The sequence below is a fragment of the Leopardus geoffroyi genome, chromosome E2 (genome assembly GCF_018350155.1).
Source record: "Leopardus geoffroyi isolate Oge1 chromosome E2, O.geoffroyi_Oge1_pat1.0, whole genome shotgun sequence".
Classification (NCBI taxonomy): Eukaryota; Metazoa; Chordata; class Mammalia; order Carnivora; family Felidae; genus Leopardus; species Leopardus geoffroyi.
The window spans coordinates 22,068,425-22,093,293 of record NC_059335.1 but is presented as its reverse complement, the minus strand read 5'-3'; the positions used below and the strand labels follow the sequence as shown (position 1 = coordinate 22,093,293).

Genomic DNA, 24,869 nt, shown 5'->3' with positions numbered 1-24,869 from the left:
AGAGAACTGGCAGTTACCGCTCGCTCACGCCTGGAGGCCTCAGTTCCCTGGGAAGGAGTGGATGGGAGTCTCCTGTATCCAGTTCGGGGTCTTTGTACGGCGGCAGTTCATCCCTCTGCGGACGAGCTTGGCCACACCGGCGCTGGCAGCTGTTCCATCTGCCGGAGGATTCTACGTAGGAGGGCAAACATCCTGATTTTCCCAGGACGTGGGGCTTTCAGTGGTAAAAGCCAGGGCAGTGCCGGACAAACCCGGATGATTGCTCACCCTGGGTCTCAGCCCACTGTTGCTGCCGGCCACCCGGAAGGCCAGGGAAAGGCCCATGTGGGGGAGCCCAGGGGCTGAGACTTGGGTCCAAGGCGTCCCTGCCACAGCCCCCTTTGCTGTGAGGACGAAAGGGGACAGGGCACACGAAGCACTTCACACGGCACCTGACACATGGTCATCACTTTATCTATTCTTGCTGAGGGACTGAAGCAATGTTTGTTCCTACTTCCGACCGGATGGGGAACGGCTCACGCGTGAATTTCTTTTCCTGGCAGCCAGAAGCTGCTGAGATGCTGAGAGTCAGTGTTAAGGTACTATTTTGTGCTGAAACTTTTATAAAGATAACCCTGCTGTCTCTTGTAGTTTGGGATTTGCACACTTCCTTCCCCTCTCTGTTTAACATCTGTATTGTAACAGTATATTATGAGAACCTCACCTGGTGTATTGTAAGCACAATCCCAAGGAAATTAGTGTTAAATATTGTGATCTTCTTTTCAAGATAGAAGGGCTGGGCACGTTTCACCGAACTAGAGGTATGTTTCCATGGGGAAGGAAAAAATTTCAGAGTGTAATGCAATATTAAAAATGTCGCCCAGCTGAGCATTCCACGTTAGGGGCTTGTGTAGAGTTTTACTCTCTTCACCTGTTGGTGCTAAGAGAAAAGAGAGAGACAGAGAGAGGGAGGGAGGGAGGCTGGGAGGGGAGAAGAAGGGCTTATGTGAACAGGGAAACCACAAGCAAAGAGGAGGGGGAAAATTTAAATGATCCCAGACCGAACTGTTTTGCTGTTAATACAGAAATACAGTGCAAGACACATTTAATGGGCTCTATTTTTTATTATACTATGCTGAATAATTAAGTTTGAGGCTAAGTGTCACATGGATTTATCTTTTAATTAAAAAAGCATGGTTCACGCATATTTGAGTGGTAGTCCAAATAAATGCAATATAGAAATTTATGTTTGTTTATCTAGGTGTTAATTACCTAGAGATTGTTCTGGATTACTTCTTTTTATAAAGTGTCATAGGCTCGTGTCAGAACGAATAAAGCTTGCCCATGGAACCTTATCAATTTGCTAACTATAGTGCTGGTCTGACCTGCAGGGGGGCAGGGGAAAACTTTGGGGATTGTTATGTATACACACGCCCACATTCAACCCACACCAAATAAAACAGTCCTTTTAGGAAATATTTCTAGGACATAAAGGCACAAATATATCTTCCTTGTTTTACAGCCTCTTGTCCACAGCTATTTATAAAACATGTGATTATTTATGCATTGGGTTATGAGAAGTTCGTGGTGAAGGAGGCTCCATCAATCCGGTTACCTGAACCCCGGAGAGGTGGAGGCGGTCTTTTCCAGTAGAAATGGGGCCGGACAGGAAGTCGGCTGCTGTGATTTGTCTAAAATATGTCAACCTCCTGGCTGCTCCCAGAAAAGGCAGACAGTGGGAGAGGGAGGGATAGCAAAGTTGAGGGTTAGAGGTCACATTTTTTTAAATCAAAGATGCACACTGAGAAAGTAAAACCACAAGCCCCCCCCCCCCCCCCAAATTGTTCATCATACCTTGGGTCAGCCCCTGCCTTTTTCTTTGTTTACAAAGTGATTTTTGGTGGCAGGTTCAGTCAAATGGCTTGGAAGAAACCGACAGCTTTGGTCAAAAGGTTCAACTTCAAAGAAATAGATTTTCCAAGGGCAGGAAGAATTCCAAACCGATGTAGGAATGTCTAAATTGGGCGCGCTCCTTTGTTCCGGGGGTTCGCTTTTCTTGCGTTTTCTGCATCGCCTGGCCTCTTTCTACTGCGCACCACGCCTCCATTTTTGGCTGTCAGATGCCCAGAAAATCAATAAAAGTAACTGCGGGTCCCAGGGGGCTTCCCCCCCTGCTCGCTGGGCCCTCTCCCCGGGGTGCAGGGAGCCCAGGAGGGGAGCCCTGGACCGGCACCCAACTGTGCTTCTCTCCTGCCCGAGCTGGGGGAGCCTCGGGAACCCCCAAACAGCAAACCAGCCCAACGTGGACGCTCTCCGCTGGGTAGGGTTTCATTTCAATGTTTGTTTCCGTCCTCTGGGGGACTGGCGGACCGCAGGGTCACTGGGCGGCGCGCCTGGATTGGTGCGCCCGGCGGGCACTGAGCCGGGCGCGGCGCCAGGCGGGGGCGCCCCGGGCCTTCGTGTCGCCGCGGGAGGGGGGCGGGTTTCCTCCGCGCGGACCCCTGCACCCGGCCTCTGAGCCAGCCCCGTGCCCCCCACCCCCCGCCCCAGGCGATCGCCGCAGAAGACAACGTTGTTGGCCGGAGGGGGGAGAGGGTCCCCGCCCCAAGGCGCGGCCCGGAGCCCTCTGGTCCCCAGGGCTGCTCTTCCCGAGAGGTAGGGGACACAGGCGGAGAGGCGCTCTCCGTGGAGTTGGGCACCGAGGAGGGCGCGGGGATTCCGCGCGGCGCCCGCCCGCTGAGAACCCCATTACCGCGGACAAGGATCAATGCCTCATTTTTTAAAAATTATTGACACTTAAACTCTATTTTCCTCTCAAATCGCTAACCATGTCCTCCCTAGATCATTGCTGTTGTCAGAAATTGGGTCCCAGCAGCCCTGGGGGTGAAGTGGGGGTGCCGCGGGGCGGGGGAGCCCGTCCCTTGTTCGTGCCTGAGCCCCAGGTGCTGTGCACACAGCGGAGGACAGCAGAGGAGGGTCCCTGCCCAATCCCTTACCCCTCACCCCCAGCCCCCACCGAGTCAGACAAACAAGGGGCTTTGTTGGCAAGCGGGGTGGGGAGCCCCTCTTCTAGAGCAGCGGTCAGAGAGACTCTTAGCGCCGAATATCTCTAGTGAGGGGTCCCTGGGTGCCTGCGGGTCCCCACCAGCCTTATCGAAGGAAGGTCCTAGATGCAGGTTGTCGCCAGTGTGGTGTTGGAAAGCTCCGCCTGGAGGTGGTAGGACTGGGCCTGCAGGGCTTTATGGGCTAGGACGTTGGTCTGGAAAGATACGAAGAACCACGTGCCCAGAAATGTCAGCTTTTTTTGTTTTTTTTTAAATGTTTTGCGTTTCTTGAGCTGACATTTACATAACATAAAATTAACCTTTTTTAACTGTACAGTTTGGTGGCTTTAGTACCTTCACCGTGTTACGTTTGGAAACACGTTCCTTACCCTGGAAGAAAAGCCGAACCCCGTAAGCAGTCCTGCTGTATCCCCCCCGTCCCAGACTCTGCCACCACCAATATGCTCTTCGTCTCCCTGGATTTGCCAATTCTGGATATTGCATTTAAATGGAATCACACAATCTGTGACCTTTGGCGTCTGACTCCTTCCACTTAGCATCGCGTATGTCTTTCCTTTCCATGACTGAATAATATTCCATTGTATATATTGTTTACACCACAGTTTGTTTTTCCATTCATCCGTTGATGGACATTTGGGTTGCTTTTGCCTCTTGGCTGTCTCAGATAATAGCACCGTGACTATTTGGGGGCCTGCTTTCAATTATTTTGGGTGTATACCTAGGCGTGGAATTGCTGGGTCACTGGGTAATTCTGTGTTTAAATTTCTGAGGAACAACCAACCTTTATCAGCTTTTTTTTTGTTTAATTTTTTTTTATTTTTAAATTTTTTGGGGGCGCCTGGGTGGCGCAGTCGGTTGAGCGTCCGACTTCAGCCAGGTCACGAACTCGCGGTCCGGGAGTTCGAGCCCTGCGTCAGGCTCTGGGCTGATGGCTCAGCACCTGGAGCCTGTTTCCGATTCTGTGTCTCCCTCTCTCTCTGCCCCTCCCCCGTTCATGCTCTGTCTCTCTCTGTCCCAAAAATAAAAATAAAAAAAACGTTGAAAAAAAAAATTTTTTTTTGATGTTTATTTATTTTTGACAGAGAGAGAGAGCAGGAGCAGGGGAGGGGCAGAGAGAGAGGGAGACACAGAATCCGAAGCAGGCTCCAGGCTCTGAGCCATCAGCACAGAGCCCGACGCAGGGCTCGAACTCACAAACTGTGAGATCATGACCTGAGCCGAAGCCGGACGCTCAACCGACTGAGGCACCCAGGTGCCCCGAGCTTTTTCTTCAACCAATCAGTTCCTGGCACCACAATGCTTAACACCTTCTAGTGGCTTCCCTTACATTAGAATAAAATCCATTCTCCTTACCATGGCCTTCAAGGCCCTAAATGATCTAATCTCGCCAGTCTCTCGAACTCCACCCCCCACTTCTCCCTCAACGCCCCCCCCCCAGCCAGAATTATTTTTGTTTTTAATTTTTTTGTGCTTTAGAGTTGCCAAACCTATTCCTGTCCCAGGGCCTTTACGTTTGCTCTTCTCTCTTGCCCTTTCCGTCCTGGCCACCTTCACCTTGTTAGGTTCCAACTCGGATGTCCCTCAGAGAAGCTTTCTGTCACCACTGGATCTGTGTTTCCCTGAGCCTTGTGCCATGCCACAGTCTGCCATCCTGTGTCTACCTTCCTTGTCTCCCAGGGCAGATCTTGGTTTACGTGCTTCTGGTCTGCCTCCCTTACTGGAATATAATTTCCATGAGATCAGAGACAGTGCCTGGTGTAGAGTAAGACCTCAAATAAAAGGCCTCAAATAAATAATAATCACTAGAGTATTGTGGAAATTTTGTTAGCTGTTACAAATGTTCCCTCAGCAATCTCCAGAAATGAGGTCCCCAGACAAAGAAGAATATTGACTGCCTCAAAGGCAGAGAACCGCGCAGCTCTGAGAACTGGGTGTGGTCCTCCCTGCTTATAGTGTGGGTACAGGTCTGTGGGTGCGCGGGAGGGGTCCGCAGTCCACCTCAGGGACAAAACTGTTCTGATAACCCCATGCATTGGGTTCATCTGAGACCAGCTCCCCAAGCTCTACAAAAGAGCTCACAGCTGTCAAGTGGGTAGCGGCTGTCAGGAAACTTGGATTCAAGTCCAACCCTGCTAACCCGGGCACATGCCTTTTATTGCCCTGAGCCTCAGTTGCCTCATCTGTAAAAGAGGCTGCTGACACCTGCCATCCGTGAGCCACGCGTGAGATCATGGGGAGGTGTTTTGCCAATGGACATGCGACACACATCGGTCATTATCACAACCATTAGTATGAAAAAATAGGCGTGCCCTGCCTGTGCCAAGGCGCGGGTGGGGAGGACAGAGCCCGGCAGCCTGGTCAGCATCTGCTGCGGCCACCCTAGATCCCGCTCCCGCCCTGTTGACCCTGGCCACACTCATGCCTGTGACCCTGGGGTCAACGCCTCTTCTTAATGCCTTTCCATTTCTCAGTTTGCTGACTGGGGTGATTTTCGGTGAGGTCCACATAAATACTTCAAAAATAATTCACGATGAAGAGGAACGCTTCTGGAATGGATGATGGCACCAGGAATTAAACGCTTTATAGGGCCGAGCGTAAATTATTTTAATGCCTGTAATAGATCCGCCCAGGGAGACTTGAGCCCCTCTAGGTCATGCCTCTGTGCCCCCAGGGCCCAGGGGGTGTTGGGAGCAGGTGGCTGGGAGCCTGCTCTGCTGGGGCGTGAATCATTCCCCTCTCCAAAGACCAATTCCCCCAGCACTTAGGTCCTCCTAACCTGAGGAAAGAATGGAAGGTTTCCACGTCTGGCCAGGCGGAGACAGGAGCCAGGGGACCGGTGGGGCAGTGTGAGAGCATTTGTTAGCAATGACGACGGTCTGACCTGCACCCTGCCTTCCATTCATTGTCTGCCCCTCTGGAGGGGGGTGAGGAATGCTGCTATATGGCACCAGGCATTTAAAATATTTTGTCTTCCTTGAAAATGTTGGGCGGCAGGACTAATGTTCCAGTTCAGGTCCTCAACAAACAACATTTTACATTTACACTCATTGCACGTTAGCGCGGGAAGAAATCTTAGGGGACGCTGTGCCCAGCATACCCATTCAAGAGAAGAGAAGCTCAGGGTTGTGGGCCCCCAGACATGGAAAATAAACACACGTGTGATATCTAAGGGCTATCTAAGTCATATTTATAGAGCGATATCTAAAGATTGTTGTTGTGGCTTTGTAATTACTGAAGAGGTTTGTAATCCCAGATGAAAGCATTCATTGATTCCAGGATGTGTAACCATGACCTCTATGGTCAGGCAAAGCATAGTGACAGTGCTTTATGTAGACCAGTTGTCTCATATCTGGAAAGAAGCTTTTATTCACTCAACGTGTAATGATGAGCATGCATTGGTTCTAGGGCATGTGCTGGGTGTTGGCCGGACAACTCTGAGCCAGACGTGAACTCTGCTCTCAGGAGACCTGCAAATGCTTGGTGACCTTAGGAAGGACCCACATCACAAAGCTTCAAGTGATACAGGCAGTGTGCTCTACTGAGTTCTGGGGCAAGTCTCCTTCCACAGGTAGCCCCTTGATCGTCTGTCCATCTGTATCTGGGATGCCACCCTCAGTGATTCCATCACACACACCAGAGTCAGTGTGATTGGGCATAAGAGCAGTGGGGATAGAACTTAGAGCAACCATTTCCGGGGAAAGCATGGTGAGGTGAGGTGGTGGGGCCTTGAAGGAAAAATAGGGTCTGGATGTGAGGGGCAGAGGGAGGGTGGGGAAGGAGGTTCCAGGAGAGAGGGTCAATGTGCCCCCAAAGGTTTCTGAGGGCGTTCTTCAACCAGCAAATGGACCACGAGGGTCCAAGCCCAAAGATGGGATGAGGGGTTGCGGGACGAGGCTTCTATAGGCAGGTGCTCATACCAAATGTCTATCGATGGATGAACGGATAAAGAAAATGTGGTACATATATATAACGGAGTATTACTCGGCAATCAAAAAGAATGCAATCTTGCCATTTGCAAACTATGTGGATGGAACTGGAGGGTGTTACGCTAAGTGAAATGAGTCTGTCAGAGAAAGACAAAAATCATAGGACTTCCCTCGTATGAGGACTTTAAGAGACAAAACAGATGAACATAAGGGAAGGGAAACAAAAATAATACAAAAACAGGGAAGGGGACAAAACAGAAGAGACTCATAAATATGGAGAACAAACTGAGGGTTACTGGAGGGGCTTGGGGGGGGGGATGGGCTAAATGGGTCAGGGGCACTAAAGAATCTACTCCTGAAATCACTGTTGCACTATATGCTAACTAATTGGGATGTAAATTTAAAAAAATAAAAAATAAAAAAAAAAGTATTAAAAAAATAAATCTATAGGCAGGTGCTCATAGAATGGCCCCAGTGTGTTTTCCCAGTATTTTTCATTGTCATGTAGATCAGGAGGGGACTGACGGATTCTGTTACTGAAAGAAGTTAGGCTGGCTGGTAAGGAAATAAATCATGCTACACTCCAGGAGGACTTTCGAATGGGAATGAAAATTGTAGCCCACAGAGGGAATCTTCTGAAGCAGTTGATGATTACTGTCCACCGATGGTATAAATTGAGTGTATCATCTCCTCCGTTAAGCCTTCCCTGTCCACCTCTGGGACAATTAGTTTCTGTCCGTGCTCCCAAAACACAAGGCTCTGGGACAAGAGTTCGGGACTGACCACAGTGTGTCCTGGCAGGTTCTGCTTGTCTCCACCGCGGCTGCCCTGGGTCATTTGAGGGCAGCAGCCCGGCTGGTTCGTTCCTGGATTCGTGGTGACCCGTAACGGAAGCCTCATGTATGCTTCCTGGTTCCGTCTGTATAAATAAACCACGTTTAAAATCTGGACTTCCTGAATTTTTGTTCAACACAACCACACCATCTCCCATTTTAAGTTTCTGGAAAGAAACCACTCAAACCATCAAAAATATAATTGGCTCTTAGATGGCAAGCTTGTTCAGAGCCAGAATGGTGTATACCTCATAGCATTAGCAAGGCGCCTGGCACCAGTGTGCATCCAGTCAATGTCTACGAAAGGCGCACCGCGGGGCCGCAGCTCATGTTGTCAGTGCCGCTGCTCCAGGTCCCCTTAGCCCACCTCCGAGTCCCTCTGCAACTGTGGCGGACAGTTCCCAGCCACTGACAGCTTCTTGTATAAAGAACCATAGGAACATGCCCAACGGCAGGGAAGCCTGGATGTGCTGGGGATTTCGTGCCCCCTCCCCCATCCCCCGCCTCCCGCACCCCGGAACAGCCTTCAATCGATGAAAGAAGGGAGTCAGTGAATACATGCCCAGACACTGGTGCCCTCTGCAATCCTCAAAGGGCCCTCCCAGGACCGAGTCTTAGTGGCCCATTGGGGCATCCAGTTCTGGCTTTTCTCCCATCCTTGCCTCCCACCCCCTCCCCTCATCTGTGCTTCCTGGGGGTCATCTCCTAAATGAACTACCTGCACCCACATTCTTGTCTCACCTTCCTCTGGGGAGGAACCCAGGCCAAGACTGGAGCTAAATAAATATATGAATGAATGTTGAATGAATGAAGGCACACAGGAATGGGTGCATGTGTGGAATGGCGGAAAGACGAGAGGGGTCTGAGAATGAGCCCCGCACACCCCACAGTCTTCTCTGGGCTGCTCTGGGGCCAGGCTGGTGGAGGGGAAGGCTGTGCGGGGCCTTCCTACAGCACAGACTCAGGTAGAGAGGACCGCGTCTTGGTGGTCTTGTCTCTGCACCGCCACGGGGACCACGAGGCCTTTGTCCCAAAGATGTGAGTATAGTCGGGGACCGGCACTCAGCCGGGTTCCCGGAGCACGCTTCCACCTGGAGTCCCAGGAAAGTCCAGCCATCCGTGCTGGAGGGAGGGAGAAAGACAGGTGTCCTCCACGCTGCAGTGAGACCATGCGTGTTTGGAGCAGAGTCTTGCAAAAATAACACGGAGGCCCAGATAACTGAGATGGGAGAGGGGAATATGGAGAGCGGGGCCGAACGAGGAGAGGATTCGGCGCCTCTTCCAGATGGCTCCTTCCCACCCCCCACCCATTTTGATATGAGGACAGGAACGCATCATGTACCTGAAGGCGGAAACAGAAGGCTCCACCGAAGATTGGACGGAGAAAGCCAGACGCTGCGGAACAGCCAGCCTTCTCCCGGGACCGGCTGTGAGCACTGCTAAGAATAGACCCGGGCCAGGACGGAGTCTCTCTCCGCAGGAGTCTTGGGAACATTCTAAACTCGTGCAGCCGAGCCCACTCGCCGCAGCCTGGCTGGGAGGGGGGCTCAGAGCGCACGGCCTCCACCTCTGCAGCTGCGTGCAGAGCAGTCCTTTCTGGAAGCAAATGGGTCATCATTTGCAGCAGGAACATGGCCTTCCCTTCCTGCGGCGGGCTCAGTCACTTTGCATCCCCGGAATGATTTCAGTCACTGTGTATATGCCCCAAGTGTCTACTGCATGCATCATCTGTGCCTGGCACTGAGGGACGCAGGAGAGAGGAAACGTCCCTGCCCTTGGAGATCTGGAGTCCGCTTGCTGACCTAAGACCATCGGATGGGGCGGGGAAGAGAATCCCGGGGAATTCACCGGGTGTGGAGCCGGGAGAGAGACTTTGGCCGACGGCGGGGGCGGGTGCAGAAATAGGACCCCGATGGGGGGAAGCTGGGCTGCGGAGCCAGGGAGGAGAGAGCTGGGGGTGTCCTCGGGCTCCAGATCTTCCCAGGAGACCGCTAGGTGGTGTCTATGAAGCCAGCAGGGAAGCGGAGTCACAGGCCACGTCTGCACCAGGCGGGCAGGGACCGGCTGAGTAGAAGCAGGACAGGAAGGGAGTGCGCTCTCTCGAGAAATTTGGCAACGGGAGATACGGTCAGTGTCGGGGTCAGTGGAGCGGAAGGTCAGCGTGGCAGGCTGCTAGTGTGGGGGTCGTCCGTGTCACGGCCACTGTCGTTTGAAGAAGCGCATCCCCTACACCACGTCGCACAGCTGGGTGGGAGCAAGTCCTGGCCTCCTGCCGACAGGAGCAGACTCCGGTGCTCCAATCCGGCCCGTCTCCGGAAACCCCCAACCCACCTGTTAAGGTAGAAAATCGAACGCTCCTTCAAGAGTTACTCCTCGCATAAGATCCTGCAGTTTGAACAGCCCCAGGCCTAAGTGTTTTACTTTTTAGAGGGCGGTAACAAAAGCTCATGGATGGGGGCAAGGCTCACGGTCCTCAGAGGAACAGAGCCATGGCTCTGACCCCAGGAGCCCTGACGGGACAACACTGTGCACGCACCTTGGGCCCGAGGATGGCTCTGTAGAGCTGCTGTTTGTGATTGCATGCACTTGTTAGAGGGATGTTTGCTGAGCACCTACTGTCCCTGGTGTGGACCGAGGAGGGGCTGTGTCTGGTGTTTTAGGCTCCCAGGGGACACCACTTTGGGCACAGGAATGAGGACCCTGACCTTGTCCATGCATTCCTTAGTGCAACCTTCAGACGTGTTTCAAGAGCCTTCTCTGTAATAGGTATTCACCGGGGCTGCCTCTTGTGTGGAAGCTGGGTCTCTGGGAGGAGATAAAGAAATAAATCAACGTTTTTAAGGAATGTCATCTCAGAAAAACAAAGTCCAGTGACTTTACTGTGATTTCCCCTGACGTAAGGCCTCAGGCTTTATCTACCACTCTCCGGTAGAAGGGGCCAAGGAGGAGAGAGCAGCAGGGACCCCCACGCTTCACTCTACCCGCTGCCTTGCGGTTGGTGGGATTTAGGACCTGCCATCCCCAGAGCGGCTGCGTGGATGTCAGCCTGACAGACACCGTTAATGCCTCCTGGGCCCGATCAGCTTGTCCTTCCTCCCTGAATTCTGTTTGCTGCTCCTGACCAGTGTGGGTCTCCTCTCCTCTTCATCTTTTAGAAATCCAATTTTACAAGCTGTTGGTCTTGAGTGTGGACTGTTGCATTTTATTAATTTGGAAAAATATTATTTTTAATGACTCCTGTAGCCAAAGCTTCCCCCGCCCCCAGCTGCCGCCCACAGGGAGGACCCCTTTGTTTGGGCTCTTTTCGTCATCCGGAGCACGAAGGGCCTGTTGTGGGCAGTGCGTGGCCGCACAGCGTTGCAATTAAGCATCCTGGCCTTCTCCTCGGGCAGTCACCGTGAGAGGGGAAGCAGTACTTTTGGGGTTTTGTTTTTGTAATTTACTGGGCAGTTCTTAGCACGCCCAGTGATCCTAGCACGCCCAGTGATTCCTGGTGGCCTGCATGGACCAGTTCCACTCGCTGACACAGGAGCAAGATGGAAACAAACCCCGTTTCTAGACTGTCTTTTCCATCCTTGTCTCAAACGAGGCCATTTGGCAGGGGATGGAGTGTATGGTCGTGGCGGGCACTCTAGAGATGGTTCCTCGCTGCCCAACGTGTGGCAGCTGAACCCCTCTGTGGGTTCCTCTGACCGCTCACCCTGGTACCCAGCCTCTGCTCCCTTGGGTCCACCAGCTTTATCTGTTTGCACGCCCCCAGTTCGGTGTCCCTGGAAGCTCTGGCCCGTCCACACTGTTCTCTGTAGCAGCGCTTCAGGACTCAGTGTAGACCCTTCTTCCCCTGGTAGCCCTCCGTGGCTCCTGCAGACCTCAGCGGTCCCTCTTCCTCTGAGCTTCCATGGCCTTTCTGATCCAAGTCGCGTGGCTTGACCACATGTTGGCCTGGGCTCCCTCCACTGAAAGGACCAGGGGCCAGGCTCTTGAGTCACTCTTCCCGTGCATCCTGGGGTGTGCAGAATGGGAGGGGAGATCACGAAGGGCTTGCTGTGAGGTTGACCGATTGATCCAATGATGGCTGGCTGAACCTGTGGTCTGTGTAGTGGGGTGGATTGGTGGCTCTTTGGGGGTTTCTAAGAGCAGAAAGAGCAGAAGGATGAAGTTGCAAATAATAGGGAAACAGATCTTCCTAGAGGTCTCCTGCCTTGCAGGTGGGGTCCCTCATGTACAATCCCAGAACTGCAGACCTGGTGACATGGGGCAGTAAGCCCCCAACCTGCCCCCGACCCACCGATCAGCATGGTTTAGAGAACCCTCTTGCCACTAATAGGGTCATCATTTAACTGATGGCTGCTTTCTCTACCAGCGGCCCTTAGCATCTCAGAGAGCCTTGTGTGAGCCTAAGCAAATAATGCCTGATGCTTATTTTTGCGTATTGGCTCCCCCTCCCCCCACTGGTTTAGGACGGCACTGTAATTCTAATGGTCCCTTCTGAGGACACTGCCATTAAACAGAATGTGTTATTTAAATCGGAAATAACAATGGCTCAATCTGTTAACTTGCTTATCTTTATGAGACATCGGTCAGTGGTTAAGTACATGCGGGTTCAGTGCCTGCTGCTTCCTTTCCTTTACCGTGTTGGCTTCTCTTCTCTACTGGGTTGGCTTCTCTTCTCTACTGGGTGGGAGTTCACGTGCGAATCTGCGTGGAACCACGGAAGCAACTCAGATTCTTTCGTTGGTCAGACCCGAACTTGAATCCCAGCCGTGCCTCCGAATCGGTGTGCGACCTTGGGCGGGTCCCGTGGGCTCATCTCTGCAGGGCTGTCGTGAGAGCCACGCGCCATGTGCCGGCCATCCCTATGGCGGATGGCGATAACGCGCAGGCCTGTGCGGGTGAGCGGTGGTAATGGAAGGACTCGGCCTTTCGGTTCACTGCGGCATTCCCCTAAAGTAGATCATTATTCTGTATGGAATAAATAGTGTTATCGGGCTGATATGCTTAAGGCTAATGAGCCCATGTCTAGCATCTGAGAAGCCAGATAACAAGACATGTTTTTCTCCATTGGCTTCTATTGATGTATTAATTAATGAAATCCAAGATTCCCCTTTGAGCTGGAGGAGTGTTTAAATCACTCCCGAGCTGTACGTGGCACAGCTTCTCTCTTGCTCCCAGGTGCTGCAGGGGGCTGGGAAAGGGCAGCCAGGTCTTCCTCTCTGGCCTGGCTCGGGTGGGAGTGGGCACGGGTACCGGCCTGCGTCAGTCACGAAGGGCAGCCCGGAGGGCCGCCGGAACAGGCTTGGCTTCTGCTTCAGCCCCCTCCCTTCCTTTGGCATTTCTGCGCCTTCCAAAGTGCCCCAAGATATGACCACTCGACTCCCTGTCCTGATACTGCCTGAACACCTGCCCATGAATGAGGTTGTGTGTGAATCCCGGGCAAGGCTGTCCCCACACTGTTGGCTGGTTTGTTTTCAGGGATCATCTACTATTGCAAGTGACAGCATGGTAAATGTCACAGTGTTGGCAACAGATATGTTTGGGTGGAAGCCTGACTCTGGCACTTAGTATCTGCACAAACTTAGTCAAGTTGTTGGAAGTCTCTGAGCCTCAATTTCCTGGTCTGCGAAATGGAGATGAGGAGGAGGGGCGAGGGGGAGGAGGAGGAGGAGGAGGAGGAGGACGATAGTATATCCCGAAGGGTTGTTTGTGAAGACGACAGGACGTGGACCTGGCGTGGGCGACCAAGTTCCTGCGAGAGACTCTGCATAAGGCACATAATTAAGGGTGACAGCGATGGTGATTATTTGTAAGGGCGATAGCGTAGCTTATTAGATATGGAATGAGGGGAATAAGATTGGTAGAAAAATATTTCTTAGAAAAGTGGAGTTACATTATTTTTCCTGCCTTCTAGTAACTTTAGCTTCTCTAAAAATCTGTCAAGAACATACCGTAAGAAACCTGCTTCCATATTCAAAGTCAGTGTGTGATTAGCACCTTATTTTCCATACAAAGGAGAAGGGCATTTGGAAAAAAAAAAAAAAAAGTTGTCTTTATCAGTGGCTCAGCTCACACTTCTTTCAACAACCCTGACGAGAATATTCATTTGCATCTCAGCCCCCGAAGTAACCGCTTACTCTGTAGCCCATAGTTAAACCTGTGCCCCTGTTCCCCATGGCTAATGTGCACCTCACCCGCCGTTGGTGAGCGTGCATCCCTGCACACCACGCACCCCGTCCAAACCTACAGTCCAGCGAAAGTGCTTTGCAGCCTGCTCTCGCACACGCAAAAATTCCCAAGACTGCGGCTGTGACCTCCCAACCTGAAGGAGCAAGGCAGCCTGGAACATTCCACATTCCAGCCGCCCTTGCCCAGCTCCCAGGGCCTCTGGGAGCAGGGTCTTGGGGGAGCACGGTAAGGTGTCCTACGTCTCGCCGGTCTGTAATCGCACAGCTGTGACCGGTAGCACCGTGGTGGGAAACGTGCCCTGCAGGCCCCAGGGCGCTCCAAGGTGAACCTCCGCGGGTCTCCTCTGATTCCTCGACTGATGCTGGACAGAGGGCACCGCGTGGCCTCCACTGGCTTCCCGCCCATGCTGCAGGGACACGGTGGTGATCAGCACCCGGCAGCGTTCCCCAGCCACAGCCCTGCAACCTTTTTTTCACTCTGCATTTCGTATCCTTATACCTAATGTTTTGTAACTCAGATTCTACTCTATTTAGAATCAATAACCACTTAGAATTAAAATTCGAGCTGAACTAGAAACCATAAAAGCCCCTGATTATTTCATTAGTAATTTGCTAATTGGCATTAGATATTTAATTACACATTCCAAATATTTGATGAATTATTTCAGCTCCACGTAGAAAGCTGGTGATGGGGACTACATCTTGTAGAGGGATAACTCGCAGGAAGTGTGAGTGTCTATACGTGCCCGAAGCCCGAACAGCTCATCTAAGGATTTGCTGTTTCTTTGAAGGAGCCCACCCAGCCGGTCATTAAGTCTCCCGCGGCATCCAGCGGCCTGAGCCTATGCCTCCCCCAGGCTGCCTTCAGCAGCAAAGCTATCAGTTCACCCTTTACTTGCAGAGACATTATCTTTCCTGCTTTGATCTCCTTCCCACAACAGAAGGTGATCCCCCCTCCCCTCCTTACCCTCCTGATGGGCTGTTTCTTGACGCCGACAAGAAGGAGCCCACCTCTTACCCCGCACCCCTCTCTCACCCTGTCCCTTGTCCTCCCCGGTCCTCCCGCAGCCGGCCCTGTCGGCATTGGACACCAGATGGCCCCCACAACCTTCTTAGAATGGATTTGCATTACATACCACTCCGTCTCTGGCTCCCTCCCTTAAGGTGTGGGAGTGCTGTGTTTCTCTAGAAGAAGAAGGGAAAAAAAAAGATAATTTCAGTACAAGAAAAAAATGCACAAATGTTCATTTCTGTTTCTTCTGGGATTCTTCTGACGATAAGTGGGCACTGAATTCATGCAGCCCCAAAAGCGTGTTCTTCTCCCTCACTGTGCCTGGGACCCCCGTCTACTGGGCACCAGCCTTATGGACCTAAGTCTCCATGGGATGATTCATAAGTGAACTAGAAAGATACACGTTTAAAGCCAGGTGTCTGTTCTCAATCTGCCTGGCCCTCTGCAGACGTCGGCTTGTCTGTCTGTTGTGTGGATAGACTGACAGCTGAACTGGACCTAAAAAGCAAAATAGCACAGCCCCTCCCACACTGCGCTCGCTCACCCCGTACTAGACCAGGGGGAGAGCAAAATATACTTTTCACGATCGCACGTCGGATCCTCTGTTATTCTCATAACAGATTGTGGCAGGCCATATGTGGCACTTCCAGTGACCGTTGCGGAGACACCCAGGGAGGATGAACAGACAGTCTAGGAGAGAGAGCTGCGTCCCACCCACAAACCGGTAATACAGATCAGAGGGAAGGAGATAGCTCTTAAAGGGCCAGCCGTGCCCAACTCGGTGCCTGTGGAGGAAGTGCGAGCACTGTGCCCACCACCTCCTCCGGCTCCATTTGTCACGTGCACGAAGGTATGTCGTTGCAATTAAATTAAGAACTCCGATAGCCCTTGCTTGGAAGAGGCAAGTGCCCACTTCCTCCCCGGCAGGCTTGCTTCAAATTAGGTGTGGTCATTTTGGGATGTCTGTGCCGGGAGCCACAACTGAAGCTTGAAGACCCCTTCTGTGTCTGGCCACCATCGCTCTCAGGAGGAAGGAGAAGGAATGAAGAGAATCAGGTCTGGGCACTTGCCCCAGCTCCGCTCCTGATTGGATCTTGACGACGTTACTTAACTTCTCCGGTGGCTCCGTTATAAAATTATAAAATCGGGAGAGTGTTTCCTGCCCAGCTCCTCTACACAGGGGATGGGTCCACTAGAGATGAGGTCTTGGAAAAGTCACAAGGGCCAATCCCAGAAAGGCCAGGGAGGTGGAGGGGGTGGCGGATGTTGGCTCACTGGGTCATTAGCTTTCCCACTCCTTATCTGGCTGCTGAGCTTTAAAATTTATCTGTATTTTAACCAGCCTGTGTAAATAGATATACCAATTTTTATGAGAAGCTGCCTCAGATCCCTTTGGAAATAGAGTAGGTATAAAATAAAAACCAATAAAGTAATTTTTCAATAGAAATCTAGCTGCAGTGATCAACACAAGGGAGCCCTTTTGCTCCTCTCCAGACCTGGAGCCACTTGGAAACAGTGATGCTTCCAAAAGCCTGACATTTGTCCTGTCTCTGAAACTCCTGGATGGGTGTCACGGAGAAGGTGCGAGTCTGCATACATCAGCCTTCAGGCATGTTCCCCACAGGGCTCAGTCCAAGCTCCTAGCCCTGGCCTCGTTTCTGACCTGGCCTCCATCCACACCACAGCCCCGGGCCCCCCCCACCCAGAGCATCCTCACCCTGACCTGACCCTGCCGGCCCCTCTTTCTGAGCCACTCTAGCATTTCCAGCACTTCCCAGACCCTTGGAAAAACCAGCTCTCATTTGCTGAAGATCATTGAATGAAAGAGAAAAATCCCATAGTTTACTTGGAAACAAAGGACGGTCTCCAGAAAGGGCTTTATCATCTGGGTAAATCTCAAAGTCAAGGCGTGACAGGTCTGATGAACGGATGAAGCTGGCTTGCTTGGCCTGGCTTGCTTCCTTCTGCTTTCAATCCTATAAGACCTTGAGGACCACAACAGGGCGGTCTCCTACAGGGAGCCTTTCTGGATCACAGCCAGAATGTACTCCGGGGTCTCTGTCACTTCCCTCTCGGACATTTATCCCCTCTCTTGGGTAATGTCAGCAGTGTGGATGTTCTTTCCTTTCGAGGGACTGATAACAGCTCGCTCTGTGTTTGCCCCACAGCCTAAGGCCTGGCACAGAGGAGGGGCTCCATAACTACTTTGGTTTTGAATGAGTCGATGGATGAAATAAACTGCAGATACTGTTTTTTGAGAGCTGGAGAAGGAAGAGGCCTTTGTACTTTGGTATGTCGCTCACTGCCCTTGGAGAGAGCACAGTGAGGCTGGTTCTACATATGCTCAATGTCAAGGCTTGTGCCTCTGGACCCAGATGGTGAGTTGGAAGAAAGTAGCAGGAGGAGAGGTTGGGGAAAAGGCATTGCTGGAAAGGGCAAAGCAAAAAGTCCCTCTCCCCTGATGAAGAGAGCAGACATGGCCCTTGGAGCAAGCCTTCCATTTGGACAAGGTCAAAACAGTGGTAGCTGGTGACACAGAGGTATGCCAAGAGTGGCCACCACGGGCCATACACTACCAAAGACACCCTTTCCATGCAGTGTTCCAACTATGTGTCCTTATCTTTAGGGCCTTTGAGCTTTTGAAGTGCCTTTCTGCCCTGGAGACCAGCCCCTTGGGGTTGGGAGCTTGGCGGGGAGGTGGGTAGAGGAGAACTTGGGACATCGGATGGGGGCAGAGGGGAGCCCAGAAAAGGAAGTGAGTCTCCAGAGGGGAAGTCTCCTGGATTTCAATAAAAAATTCCTGATTCCAGATCAGCTAATGTGTGGGGACCCAGATACAGGGTTACCTATTCTATTCGCAGCTTGTGGGTATGCACAAGGTCACTGCGTCTAGAGGATAGTAACAGACAAGAGTGCATCATGTTTCCCAGGTCCTGTGGACACACACTCACACACACACACACACACACACACACACACACACACACGCAGTCACACCCACACTCACACACATACCCCAAGGTTGTAGAGAAGATGAAAGGCAATGACGTGACCTGGTCCCTTGAAACATCCACCCTCCTTCACACACGTAGTACTGAGTAGTATGTGGTTAGGCACTGTGCCAGGGGGTCAGCAAAAATGTGGCATTGTCTCTGCCCTCCTGAAACTGACAGCCTGGTGGAAAAGACACACATCAATCAAATAATCAAACACACACTAATCACCAATAAAGTAACCACCTTTGCGAGGAAGGAAAAAAAAAAGATACTTAGTTGAGGAGAACAGACAGTGTGATGTCGCCTGACCCAGTTTCAGGGAGGGCGGAGGTCAGCTTACGCCTTACCAACCACACTTCCATATAATAGAGGAAAATCGTTTAGAAGTAGAAGTGACTGAGGTCATTTCTGCCTTCTAAAGATAGGTGTCTGTAGGGGTAGGTGACACAATTCACATCAGCGGGGAAATAACTGTGCTTTGTTCCCCAGGCTCAAATTTGGAGAAGGTGGCCTGGGGACCAGTGCAGCTGCTGAGCTTAAGAGCGAGCCCGCACACTGGCCAAAGGTGGGCAGCGGGGGGCTGGCACTGAGTCTGGGGTCAGAGGGAGAGGCGGCCGGCCTGCTTGGTGTAACAAAGTGCTAGGACTTATTTATTGGAGTTGCTGGAGTAGCAATAAAATAAGGAGAGAGGGGCATCCTGGTGCTAAGAGAAAATGCGAAGTCCAAGTTTGTGGAAAGGAAGAGAGAAATCTATTACTGTGTGTTAGATTATCTGCTATGTGCAACTGCTATAAGCCCTGTGCTCCCCACTGCCTCCCACCCCCCCAAGCTGATCACTCCTGCCCCATTAGTGAAGCCCTCTGCCCAAGTGACCTCCAGGAAGCGATGCTCTGCGTGGAGGTGAAAGGGAGTTTCAGAGGAACAGGGTTTGGCTGACTGTAAAAGGCAGAGGGAAATAAAGAGACACGAGGAGCTCCCGAACGTGGCTGAAGCCGGAAGTCGTGAGCCCCAAGGCTCCTCGGCAATGATTCTGGACCTGCCCCAAGTCACGAGGTTGGGGCTGGGGCTGATGTTAACTTGACATCTGGATTACATTAAGGGCGAGAAGTGGGGACGGAGGACCTTTTTATTTGGTTCTGTGGCACCAACGCTACGGCCGTAAAGGTTTTAGGATCCGAACGCCAGCTAGATTTTAAAGAGGAAAAAAAAAAAAATCAGAAATCTAGGATTGTTTTCAACGAAAACCTTTCATTAAATCTGAATGTGTTCAGCGACTGGCGCTAAAGGCTACAAAGTGGGGACAAGTGGGTGTCCTGCTGACCCTGCTTTGCTGAAGGACCGGCGACCATTTGCGACCAGCGTGGCACTGCTGGCGTCCCCAGGGTGGGGCTGGGACACTTGAACGCTGCTTGTCTTAAAAGGTTCTAAAAATGGTGCCCCATGGTGTCCGTGCACAGAGCTCGTGCTCAGCAAATCCTTTGTGCACAGACTGAGCAAGGTAAGGTCTGTCTGCTCCTTATCTGAATTTCTCTTTCCCAACTATTTAAGAGCAAGTTAACAAAGGCTGCTGGATCTGAAATTCTGCTGCCCCCAAATCAATGTGGTGGACCCATCACGGGCCAGGGTGGGGAACGTACGTCAGCTTAGTACCTTCAGGCTGGCTGTGGCGTCTGTTGTCCCCAAGGAGTCCAGAGACAGAATCTGCCCTTGAGAACCAGAAGTGATCATTCGGTAGGAGGCTTATACAGCGGCACCCTTGCCCTCGCAGGCCTGGTAACTCTTTCTCCTGTGCATTGTGGCGACAGCCTCAGCCTCTACCCATCAGATGCGGGTAGCACCCCCAGTCGTGACAATCAAACATGTCTCCGGACACTGTCATATATGCCCTGGGGGAGAGGCGGTGGCAAGTATTGCCCCTGGTTGAGGCTCATGTCTCTGCCAGAGGTAAGTCCCAAGAATCTGCCCTCAAGGAGCTTAACGTCTAGGATAGAAGGCAAACAAGGAGCCGAGAGCAGAGGTCACCGAGTCCGAGAAACCAGGAAAGACAAAAGTCTGTATCTGTGGCCTTCAATACCTCTCCGCATGATTTCCATTCTGGCGAGTCCTTTCTGCTTTCTCCTTAACGAAGGACTATATTTCTGAGGTCCCAAGTGACACATTCGACTCATTAAGGCTTCTTAATTCCCACATGAATTATTGCTGGAAGGGTCTGAAGGCCCAGGATCTCGCCTTATTACACCGGTAGTTATGAGCAGTAACTATGGCCTTTATTACAACATTCAGCACCAGCCATTAAATTCGAGGCATGAAAATGATTATTTCACCCCCAAATCTACTCACCACTGGAACATTTCCATGCATGTTCTCACGCCAGCCCGGGCCTGGGGACCACTCAGGACACAGGCTCTCTCGCAAACGCCCCAGCCTGTCCGCGGCCACCCCGGATTAGCTGGGGTTGCCCTTCAATCGCTCCTCGTTCTTGGCCATACGGTTCAATTTCTAAGTTTGCTTGGGTGTTGGCATTCGGTAGTGTTTGAATAAATACAGCAAAAGCTAATGCTGTCACTCTCTGCCATCTCACCAAAGGATCTTTCTTTTCCCCACAGAAACGCAGTAGGGCTAAAACCTTCCTTGTTTAGCTTGGGGCTAAACACACCCAACGCGAAGCGGAAAAATCATCTAATTTTTTCAATGAAAGCCTGTGCCAGTCAAAGACATTCTTACCTACTCACACTTAAGAGGCATCAAAAATGTACAAATATTGGAATCCTCAGCCTCGACGGGCAAGTTACCGCGTACACGATTATTAAAGGGAACCAACGTAAGGGACAGCGTGAGGAATACCTTTGAAATATCAATGAAACTGTGGATACTGCTTTACTTTTGTGTTTTTGATTTCCCCGATAATGAGGAAATTGTCCCGGTTTTCACTGGGAGAAGTTCTTAAAGGTTTGCGAATCTGAATAGTAATGCCGCTCAGTTGTGGGGAGTGTAAATACCTTTTGACAGATCTGGTGGCTTCCATTTTGAGCCCCCCGTGGAAAAACGTGAAGAGCCAGTCCCAAGCGGCCAGGACGCCCAGCACTGTGGGGGCTGGTCTAGCGGGAGGGGAAGAAAGAGGCATCCTGGTCACCAAATCTTCCTCTCCCACGAAAGAGTTAACAGAAAGAAATAAAATCAGATATGTGTAGCCTCCAGACGTCCATTAAAGTGCAGAATGCTGTTTTCTATCACAGATTATATGCCAGATGTTCAAACTATCTCTAATCATTGCAGATGTAATGGGGTAGAATGTTGCAGTTTGTGAGTTTACTGGCATTAATCCTATATACTGCACAAGGGAAAAGATTTTAAATATATAATTATATCTCATTAATACTCAGGTTTTATTTCCTTTCAATGGAACAGGACTTATTAAAGCAACCATTTACCGCATGTTTTCTTTCAGTATTTGGCTCCGGCATAATCCTGTGTGCATTCGACGTGTAAATATGTACTAACCTGGGTGCAGAAAAACACCCAGGAATGGTTGGGAGGCCGCCGCTACCAAAATTCACTTTTATATGCATGAGATGTTTTTATATTGTAAATTGATAAGAGGGACTTAACCGCATACTTTCTGAGTTGCTACTCGGGTTCTCTTCACGCCGGAAATATTTGTATTTCTTAATTTGAAAGGAAATTGCCTGTGCTCTGGCTTTTTATTGCATGTTGGGAGAAGGAGCGCCCTGGGCTCCAGAGGGGGCCTGTGTGGACGTGGGTGAGAGCAGAGACCCTGCTCAGAAACCACATTCTCCTGGGCCCTCGTGGGATCCACCCAAGGGCTGAAAAAACTGAGGGTATCTGGGGTTTTGTTTTCTTGTTCTTTCTTTTTTTCTCCCCCCCCTCCAGATAATCGCCATGATTAGGAGGTATCCCAAGAGGGATGCTGGAGTGAGGAATAAGGAACTTCCCTCCTGAGCACCCCACAGCCCTTCTCCCCCACGAGAAAACAGCAACCTTTTCACCAACTAACTAAACTGGCTTGTAATGATGAACAGTAGCACCAGGCCATCTCGTGGCCTGGTCAGTCAGTGACTGTCCTTTCCGGCCTTCTCCCCCTCAACTGAGGATCCCCTGCTCCAAGGGTCGGTTTGTTTCAGCCCGGCGCACGCTGGCCCCGTGGGTGAATGGATGCACACACTTTGAGCTGGGAAACGCTGGGGGATTGGATTTTCAAAAACTCCGCTTTTTCTCCGGACTAACTCTTACGTCACGTACAGTAACGTATCGGATTATTCTGGCGGTGGACCCCTGGATGGCAGGGACCGTGTCCGTCTAGGTCGCTCATCCCCTGTGCCCGGGACAGCGCCTGACACATAATGGGCTCTTCCTACCTCTTCCTTAAATGAGAGAATAAAAGAATAACTTAATGGAGAGGGCAGGCCTCTTGGGAAGAACTGGGTGGGGCTGACAGTTGAAGACAACGTCCCTAGCCATCATGGTTGGTGTGGAAGAGAGTTTGATGGATTCTGCAGTAATGAGATTGACGAGACAGATGGTCGCTGCCAGGCACGCGGCACAGGCCAGGGTGATAGAGAGGCGGCGGCTTTGTGAGAACCGAGCAGGAGCCTGGGAAGCTCGGCTGTGGTTTTAGTGCCTTGGGGGGGTGAGACGATCATCGGGTGGAGGGTCGGCCCTGTGCCAGCCTGGAACAGAGCGCCCGGCGAGCAAAGCTGAAGATGCCGGTGATGGAAGCTCCGGAAAGCCCCAAGGGGGTGTTGTGGGAGGCAAGAGGGGTACAGGTGCAATCGACGGGATAAGGAGATGGGGAGGGCCGGGAGGGGCAGGGATCCGCAGGTATCTCTGGAATGAGTCCAGCCCATCAAACTCTACCTACTTCTGCTTTTGTTTTCTCGTTTTATGTGTTTATTTTATTATTTTTTTTAACACTTAGGTTATTTCTGGATGTACACTCTCAGTCTCTCCTCCCCTCCTTCCCCTGCCCGGCGGGACACGAAGACCAATAGGGAAAAAGGAAACAAAACAAAAGGGAAACCCAGAGTGTGTGCCTCCTGGGAGACAGAGGTGGGCGGAGCAGATCCAGAGTGTAATTGGAGGGAAATGTCCACGTTAGAACTCTGTTAAAGGAGGAGCCGGTGGGGGTGCGGAGGGCGGGGGGGCTAGTCTTCCTTCTCTTTTCTTGTTTTGCGGCCCGAGGAAGTCAGAACTCAGAGCCCAGAGAAGCAGACTGGGGAGAAGCTGGGGGCTAGAGCATATGCCCCAGGGTGGGAGGGGCAGGCAGTGCAGGGGAGCAAAGTATGTAAGCAAAGCAGGCCACTGCCTACCGGGAAGTCCCCCAGGGTGCTACTGTCTGCCCCCAGGGCCAGCGGTCAGCCATCCCCACCCAGGACTCTGGGGCCAGACTGGCTTTTCAGAATTTCCCAGAGTGAGGGCCAAAGGGCAGAACCTTTATAGCCCTTTGACGACAGTCACTAGATGTGGTATGACACTGGTCGGGGTGGTTCTCTGCCGCTGAGACCATTCTGGAAGCAACCGACAGCTGGAGGTTGTACACTGACCTCCCAGCAGCTGGGGCAGCAGGCCCTTCCTTGCAGGGGGTCCGGGCAATGAGTCACCTGCCCTCCACTGCCTACCCCCAGGCTGTTCAGACTCCCTTCTTCCTATAGGTTCAGGGAGCGTCTTCCAGAGGATCCCTCTGGGTCTTTCTTCCCGAGGAAAGTCGAGAAGAGGAAGTTTAATGAGATACACTGCAGCCCCTGCTGCAGCAGCCGGTCTTTGAGTCCCAGCTGATACCCCTCATCTACCTCGTTCTCCCTCCTCGGCTCTGCTCAGCCTCACTTAGCCCCGTGCTCGTCTGAATGGCTGATTTGGGGGCTGTTACCTAAACCCTCACCCTTAAAGGGTCTGAAAGTTCGAATTTCCGGTCACTGTGCGTTTCTCAGACTGGGGTCACTGCGCGTTTCTCAGACCGGGGTCACTGCGTTTGTCCCTTTACCACCATGATCGGGTGCGGAAATGCCAAGAATGCCCAAGTGCATCACCTGGGCTACCCAACACATTCCTCCTCCTCCTGACGATCAGGGTCAGTCGCCCTGCAGGATGGTGGCTGCTCTTCTTAGCTGCTGGCCCACTGGCACAGGTGTCTGAAGTGCCCCAGGGCTGTTGCAGCTAGCGATGTGGTGGTAGGGCTCTCTCTGTGTCTTCCGGTGGAAGTGTGCCCCCGTGGGAACCAGGATCCTTAAAGCTGCAGGGCCTTGAATTGCATCGTGCGGGAAGCATCATGGGTCACTGGGGGTGATGTTAAGTAGGGCCATACCTACTGCACCTCCTGGGTCTCTGGACCCATGTATCTTTCGTGTTGGGTACACAGCTTCATGTGTGTGTCTTTGATGCAAAGCGTGGCCTGCGTCCAATAGGGTGGCTCTTCATCCGGGTAAAGCACTACCTTTAAGATGGCACTTTGGCGGTGCCTTCCGTAGGTTGTTCCTGCCTTCTTTCAGCTTGCAGGTGACACAGTACCCGATGCACTAGAGGATCCCATGCTCGCGAGCCCACTACCCCACCTCATTCGTTATAAAGTTAACCCCCTGGTCTGAGGAGCTGTTTCGTGGATCCCGTCCTGGGACCTCTAATCCCGGGGCATAACCTCCAGTAGTGATGTGTCTCAGGCTTTGCGGGCAGGAAAGGTGACTCCAAACCCAAGATCCGTGTTTATTCACGTCAGAAGGTATCACTAGACCCTCCAGGGCAGACATGGGCTAACGGAGTCAATTGCCACCATCTAGCTGGTTGCTTTCCTCCGGGGGTGGTGCTGTATCTGGGGCAGTGTTTGTCTTTATTGCTGTTGGTCACGTTGAACATTTGGCAGCAGCA

General features: G+C 51.8%; 1 long non-coding RNA gene across 1 annotated transcript in view; it reads left to right on the top strand.

The window, feature by feature from the left end:
• The first annotated feature begins 2,204 nt into the window (after positions 1 to 2,204).
• The window catches only part of LOC123579075, a 117,666-nt gene continuing 95,001 nt past the window's right edge, over positions 2,205 to 24,869 (top strand). The window contains exon 1 of the long non-coding RNA XR_006702613.1: positions 2,205 to 2,299. This is a non-coding gene — a long non-coding RNA (uncharacterized LOC123579075). The remainder of the gene's footprint in view (positions 2,300 to 24,869) is intronic.